The sequence below is a fragment of the Scophthalmus maximus genome, chromosome 16 (genome assembly GCF_022379125.1).
Source record: "Scophthalmus maximus strain ysfricsl-2021 chromosome 16, ASM2237912v1, whole genome shotgun sequence".
NCBI lineage: Eukaryota > Metazoa > Chordata > Actinopteri > Pleuronectiformes > Scophthalmidae > Scophthalmus > Scophthalmus maximus.
In genome coordinates, this window is record NC_061530.1 from 16,313,950 (window position 1) to 16,321,904 (window position 7,955).

Consider the following 7,955-nt stretch of genomic DNA (forward strand, 5'->3'; position numbering starts at 1 on the left):
AAAGTCATATTTGGGAGGGGGCTGGGAACGGGGGCATGGGCATCAGGGTAGGATGGGGTGGGATAAAGGGGCAATGTGGGTGGGTTTTTTCATTTGTGGGGACTGAGGGTCTTGTAACATCGGAGGCTGATGTCTGACGCTGACATGAAAAAAAAGAAAGAAAAGGTGAACGCACGGAGCCAGTGACCCTTAGACAAATGGCTGCTTTATTAATTGACGTTTCACCTGCAGTTCGGAGCCGTCGTTGAAGAACGACGGCCTGCCGACGTTATCAAACGAACCTTCTATAAAGCTGTCAGTCATCCATGACAAATCTGCAGGGTTTGGTAAAACAACAGGGGCAAAGAAATGAGAGCATATAGAGCCGAGCCTCCCTCACGAACCAGTGTATAATATGTTGTATATCTCATTACAGAACTGTAAATCTACTCATCCTATTTCTATGGGCGACTGTACCTACCTAGCCCCAACTTGGGTACTGAAGCACTTCCTCTGCAGCAGGAAAAGGGCATGGATCTGTCATATTTCACTCAAGGTTTGTGATGCACCGGCAATATTTTGAGGCACAAATGAGCAGCTTCGCCAGCCGCTGTTTGCAATTTGCTATTTACAACATCTGCTTCCTTCATTGCATTTGTTCTTTTTAAGCTATACCAGTCAGGTTTCTCCTGTTTCCAAAACCTCTTTCTCTTTCTTTCTCTCTCTCTTTTTCGTTCTCTTTCTCTTTTTCTTTTTCTCTCTCTCTCTCTTTTTCATTCTCTTTCTCTTTCTCTCTCTCTTTCTCGTTCTCTTTCTCTTTCTCTCTCTATCTGTCTCTTGGGGGCCTCAAAGAGTTGCCGGTTGCATCGGCCCTTCAGGTGTGTTCAGTTATGAGTTTTGAAACTGGCATCGCCGCCGCATGTCTTCGAGGCGAGAGCCTCCACTGGCCAGTGGGCCACGTGATTTCTTCTCTTTCATTCAGAATGTTTATGTTAGTGTTTGCTGTACGTGTTGTGCTGACTTATGAATATGCTGAGAACAATGATGATAATAAAAAAACCACCACCACCAACAACAACGACAACAAAATGCCAGATAATGGTGTCCAGTCTGAGTGAGTCATTTCCTCGCGTTGGATGCTGACAGCCTGCCCTGTCTCCCGGCCTCCTGCTCCTGCTCCATCGCTCTGTCTCTGTCTGTCTTTGTGTTGCTCTTGAGGGGGGGGGGGGGGGGGGGGGGGGGGGGGTGATCGATGGGGCCTGATACACACTGTGGGCCTGTGCGGGGGAATGTCGTAAAATACCCCCAGAATATATGCCAATTTGACACAGTGATGAGGAATGAGAATCGCTTTCAGAATATAAATCATGTTCGTGGAAGCTTCCAGCCGGCCTCAAGGTACTTCACTGTGTGTGTGTGTGTGTGTGTGTGTGTGTGTGTGTGTGTGTGTTTACATGTTGACATGTTGACACAGCCACAGTTCTGTGAAGAAAGGTTTTTAATTTGCCGCTTACCCTCTCGTCGCAGCAGGCAACTTGAAAAAAAAAATGTGGCCGCAGTCAACTGCACCAGCTGCTGAGTATTTTCCACACAACCTGTGACTTCCACCGGAGTGAGAATCGGAAGCAATGTTTAGATTGAGCCGACATGTTGAAACTGGTCTTTCAGCAATAGGCATGTAGGAAAAAAGCAAAAAACCCAGCGGCATCATGTACTCAACAGTGACCAGAAGGTGTTTCTTGAATAAATGGTACTATGACACCGTCCTGCGATCGTCACAATTTCGGAGCCTGAACTGAATTTTCTCCCCATTTGGCCACAAGAGCATTGGTGGGTCAGGACGCTGATGGCGGTGCAACAAGGAGTCCATGTTGTAATTCATCCCAGAGTGTGTCAAGGGACCCTCCAGGGCAAAAGGGACCGGGGCGGGGGCCCTTCATCGAACCAAACCAAACCCCACCCCCACAAAAGAAACACATGATGATACCAAACCACATCATTCCAATCATCAAACTATTATTTTCAAATCAAAATGATTAAGTGCGCACTGTGCACCATCTCAGGCACAATACACACACACACACACACACACACACACACACACACACATATTTAGACACCCTTTAACAGTCTTTAACCACACCTTTAAGTTTACAAATTTGTCTTAGTCAAACCGTTCCCGGGGGGGGGGGGGGGCACCTTCTCAGCTGGAGGCCCCCAGGCAATTGCCTGATTTGCCCACCCTGTTGCAACGCCCCTGGCCTAGAGGTGCAGGGGTTGAGATCTGTTGAAGTCCCCCAAATTAGCATTCAAAAGATGTATACAAACATTTCATATTTGGTGTATAACACATTGGAATGTAATTGTAAGAAGCTATGACAACACGTCAAGTTCTTTATTCATGGAAATGTATATTTCCTGTGACGACATAATACACAGATAGTACTTTAATTCACTATCTGTGTATTATCCTGCAGCCTCCACTCATGCTATTTGCCAACAGCTTAACATTAATAACTAATTGGATCTGCTTATACTTACTGTAAATGCTGAATAAAGGGACTTACAGTAAATTCCCTCAACCACATGCAACCCTGTCAACATACTTTGGGCCATAATGTGCATCTGCATTGAAGCACCTGTAGAAATCTGCTGCCTTCAGTGGTTGTCAGAAATATTGAACTTCAGACATATTAAACTCGGAGACTTGGGCTTCAACAACCCCCTCCGTCACTGGCTAATGGACTTTCTGACCAACAGACCCCAGTATGTTAAGTCAGGACACACCTGCTCCACCACCATCACACTCAATACAGGCGTACCACAAGGCTGTGTGCTGAGCCCATTCCTCTACTCCCTCTTCACCCACGACTGCAGACCTGTACATGGATCCAACACCATCAACAAGTTTGCGGACGATACGACGGTGATTGGCCTCATCAGCAACAACGACGAGACAGCCTACAGGGAGGAGGTACAGCATCTGGCCGCTTGGTGTGCTGACAATAACCTGCTCCTCAACACCAGCAAGACGAAGGAGCTCATCGTGGACTTCAGGAGAAAAAGAGGAAGCACGCACAATCCCATTCACATCAACGGGATGGCTGTTGAACGTGTCTCCAGCTTCAAGTTCCTGGGGACCCACATCACAGAGGACCTCTCCTGGTCCACTAACACCTCCAGTCTGGTTAAGAAGGCCCACCAACGCCTATTTTTCCTGAGGACACTGAAGAGACACCACCTGTCTTCAGCTGTACTGACTAACTTCTACCGCTGTGTGATCGAGAGCATCCTGACCAGCTGTGTCACAGTCTGGTACGGAAACTGCTCTGTCGCAGACCGTAAGGCGATACAGCGGGTGGTAAAAACTGCCCAGCGCATCACAAGGTGTCCACTTCCCGCCATTGAGGACGTCCAGAGGAAACGCTGTCTGCGTCGAGCCCGCAGCATCCTTAAAGACCCCTCCCACCCTGCCCACGAACTGTTTGTCCTCTTGCCCTCTGGTAGGCGCTACAGAAGCCTTTGGACCAGAACCAGCAGACTGAAGAACAGCTTTTTCCCCAGAGCTGTTTCTCTATTGAACTCTGCCCCCCGAACTCTGAACTCTGTCTCCCTTCCGAACTCTGCCCCCCGCTGACCCCCCTGCCCCTGCATATCTCCTCACACCCATCATCCCCCCACCACTCCTCCTGGTCACACACACACACATCTCTCATCCACCTGTATTATTGTCCACTGCAACTAAATCTGTATAGTATGTTCATATCACCTCAATAAGTTATCGACCTGTACATTTGTCCATATTCTGTATATTCTGTATATTATCTGTTACCTAGCATAGCATGTTCACTGCACCTTAATCTGTATATTATAGTCTGTAGAATACACTTATACTTATATTTATAGTATTTATTTATATTTATAGCATCCCATTAATCCTATCTGTAAATTCTGTAATTACTTTTGTACATAGCACAGACTCTTGCACTATCTGCTTATTGCACTTCTGGTGAGATGCCAAACCTCATTTCGTTACTCTATACTTGTATATGTGTAATGACAATAAAGTTGAATCTCATCTCATCTCATCTCATATTCAAAACAACATGTCGAAACTGAGTTTTTATGATTCATATACATAATCAAAGTGACAAACTGATGATGAGCGGTGACTTCACTGGCACTGCCTCTTCCACCGCTTAATTTGTTCATGAAGTTTGCCGTCATATTTTTTTTCCCATTGTCCCTTGAATATATGGATCATATTTTCTTTTATTGATTTTGTTGTTTATCTTTTCCTTATATAAAAATATTTACAAGTTGTGATGGGGTTTGTGTTGAGGCATTTTAAATGAAAATCCAGTTGTAGCTGTTTTTTTCTTTGCTTTAAGATTCCTCAACGATTTTTTTCACCTCACCAACGGAAATCCTCTTGCATTTATATTTCCTCCCTTCTTAAAATAGATGTTGGCCTGTAGCAGAGTCACCAGAACGTCTTCAGAAGAAGAAGTAACGTCGTTTATTTGTGTGTTGTTGTTGTTGTTGTGACCATTTGAACAGAAAAGCTAGAACAAACAAAAGTTGTGCACACTTGCTGTTAGCCTAGCAGAGTCATCTGAAATGTTTCTTTTAGAGCAATGATCACGCCGTTTTTTTGTTTGTTGCTGTGCCATTTGAACAGGAAACGCTTTTTGTTGTTTGTTTTTTTGCGTTTGGAAGTCGGAGCTATGTGAGGGGTACGTGAACGCAGCACGTGAGTTCGTGCGACGCTTCGTTATCATTCACTCTACTGCTGCAACTGACTGAAAACAGAGAACAAATAATCAAAATAAGGATCAAAACAAGCGTCACGTTATGCTCTCCATGTGTTCTGTACCGTGTGTAAGTCTTATCACGATTTTCCGTGCGTGTGACGTCGGAGCTCCAGTGGCGCAATCGGTTAGCGCGCGGTACTTATACGTCAGTATGCAGCGGAGCGATGCCGAGGTTGTGAGTTCGAGCCTCACCTGGAGCAGCGTTTTGAACACGACACTCACCTGCGGTGAACACACACGGAACACAACTTGAGAAGTGAACTTCCGGTTCTTTACGGTCATCATGTGTCACACAGTTTTCCCCTTCTGCCGTCAGACCCATCAACAAGGCCCGGGACCCCCACTGACACCCCCCCCTCCTTCGCCATGGACATTACACCTTATGTATTGTAAATAGTGTGAATTTTATTTCATTTTGTCTTATTTTATTCAATTTTATTTTTCAAATTCTGTGTATATATGTTGACTGATATATTCTTATATTCGTTATATATATTCAGGTTGCACTATAAAATGTAATACACGGATTTCTTCTCCGTCCCTGTAGCAAAACTTGATACCTTGAATATATATAATGAACCCGTGATTCTTCCGGTAATATATTGTGAGAGACGAGTTTTGGGACACAGCCTATACATCACATATTCAGTTAGTGATATTGTGACTATTCATCGCAAACACACCAGAATATTTTGGATTATTATGTGGAATATTTCAAAAGCTTTTTACATAAACTTTCACCGACAATGAGATGTATGCTTCATCTTCTTTCTTTTCTTTTTAAACACGAGAAACACTGCACAGATTAAATAGTAATTTTCAATATGAAAGCTGTTCCAAAGTTTTAGCCTACATAATGTATATAAAGACACAAAAGAAAGATAGTAAAAATAATACACAAATATTATAAAGTATAGAGTACGGTCATACTCTGTCCTATGAGTATATAATTGTAATAATAATAATAATAATAATATAATAATAATATACTTTTAATTTGGTTAAGCGTTTTGCTAGTTTTCCATTCATGTAAACATATTTGACAAACATCCTTGTAGATTATTTTTATTTTTATTTTTATTTTTATTATATCAATAACATTTGACTTCCATTTGTTCTAGCTTTGTGACATCATAATACAAATTTGTATAGACTGTCTTGGATTATTGATTCAAACAATATAGAAACAGCAGCAAAGCAAGATATTCATCTTTTTTTTTAAGAATTTCTTATTTAGAGTTGCTCCTCGTTGATCCTCCTGCCTTGTTGTTTTGTTGTTCAACAGCGCCCCCTGTCAGCCACACGGTTGAACTACCACTCTGTTGTGAAACCAGATTTCGACCACTAGAGGGCGGTGTGACAGCGCCAAACAAATGTATTTAACTTTATTTAAAATATTTTGGCAGGTGATGGCTGCAGGGCATGTTTTTTCTAGTCCACCTCTGGCACCGACTATGATAATTTATATTCACAAATATATATCAGATATTTCCAAAACAAATCCAACTTCCCATACACACATCTTTAAATAGAAAACACACTTTCTTTACTGTACTTTAACATCAAACAATCTTTGACTCAAGACATTGATCATCATTTTATTCTTTTTCTTCCAGACGTGATTCATGTCACCGTCTGAGTCTTACATGCTGTATAGTATGTCTGTGTGTTTGTGTGTGTGTGTCTGTGTGTTTGTGTGTGTGTGTGTGTGTGTGTGTGTGTGTGTGTCCTGCGTGAATGTTTGTGTGCAGGCCTGTCACTCTAAGCCCCGCAAAGCTGGGAATGAACAAGCAGAAGATTGCAGTAATGATGTGACCCAGATGTCCCGGACGCAGATCTCCAGGCTGAAAATGAGAGTGCAGATCAGGGCCTTGTACCTCCCGTCACCCCCGTCTACCCCGTCACCCCCACCAACCAGGACCAGCCTCCTCCTCTATCCACCCTTCCCTCGGACACAATCACAGAGTATTTAGCAGCAGGGAATGTGTGTACTTGAATGTATGCAGTGTGTGTGTGTGTGTGTGTGTGTGTGTGTGTGTGATTTGAGAGAGAACGTGCATGTGTTGTTGACAGCTGAGAGTGTGTGTGCGTGCGTGTGTGTCTAAGCGCATGCAGATCCATGTAAACACAAGGGATCAGATTTTGGAGCGTGTGCCACTTGTTCTTGGTGCTCCGGATTAGATGTAACAGTTTTTTTAATTTACTCTGCTCAGCTGCCTCCATAAGACGCTAAAGCCTTGCATCGCCGGACCAGGGACCCCCCTCCCCACGTCCCCACGTCCCCACGTCCCCAGCCCCGTCCACCACCTCCACCCTCCTCACCCATCCCCTGAGGAGACCAGGTGGCTGAACAATCACACAAACCTCCCTGACAGTAGGCTCAGCGGGCCACTTTCCTCAATGAGAAGCTTGGCAGTCAGAGTTGTGCAAGCATCTGTGTGTGTGTGTGTGTGTGTGTGTGTGTGTGTGTGTGTGTGTGTGTGTGTGTGTGTAAGGGATTCAGGGGACAAAAGACAGAGAGTTTAATATTTGGGATAAGCTGTGATTGAACATCCTGCATGAGATCAGAGCAGAATGATCAAATTCAGCCAGTGATAATCCCTCATCTTGGAAAATTAAATACCACTCTTCTGGCTCTCTTCGGCTCACTCACACTCTCTATCTTTCTGTGTGACACACACACGCACGCACGCACGCACACACATACACACACACACACACACACAAACGCACGAAGGTCAGAGTATTTAAACGGGGACTTAATCTGACCTGTGTCTCATAACCCTGGTTGGTTCCTTGGGGAGCTGTTCTGATATCTGATGAGTTTTTCATTAATAAGACTCAAGTCTAATCCTGAGGGAGAAACACAAAATGACAACGGATAAGCTCTGCTTTCCCCCGCCTACCATCACACACACACACACACACACACACACACACACACACACACACACACAAAGACACACTGATTTCCTGATACACTCTCTAACTGAACATCTTTATACATGCACTTATACTCTAGTTTATGCTTTAATCTCCAAATCCCAGTTCTACTCACTCCAGCCTACATTTGATCTCTTTATTTGTCTTTGTTATACAAATCTTTATTGATAATCTGCAAGTGCAAGAATTGGTCCAGGCTTCGCAAAAACCAACCGACCT

General features: G+C 43.9%; 1 non-coding gene across 1 annotated transcript; it reads left to right on the top strand.

Moving 5' to 3' along the window:
* Positions 1–4,899: 4,899 nt before the first annotated feature.
* trnai-uau lies at positions 4,900–4,993 on the top strand. The gene is made up of 2 exons: positions 4,900–4,937; positions 4,958–4,993. It is a non-coding gene; the product is annotated as a tRNA-Ile (tRNA).
* The last annotated feature ends 2,962 nt before the right edge of the window (positions 4,994–7,955 follow it).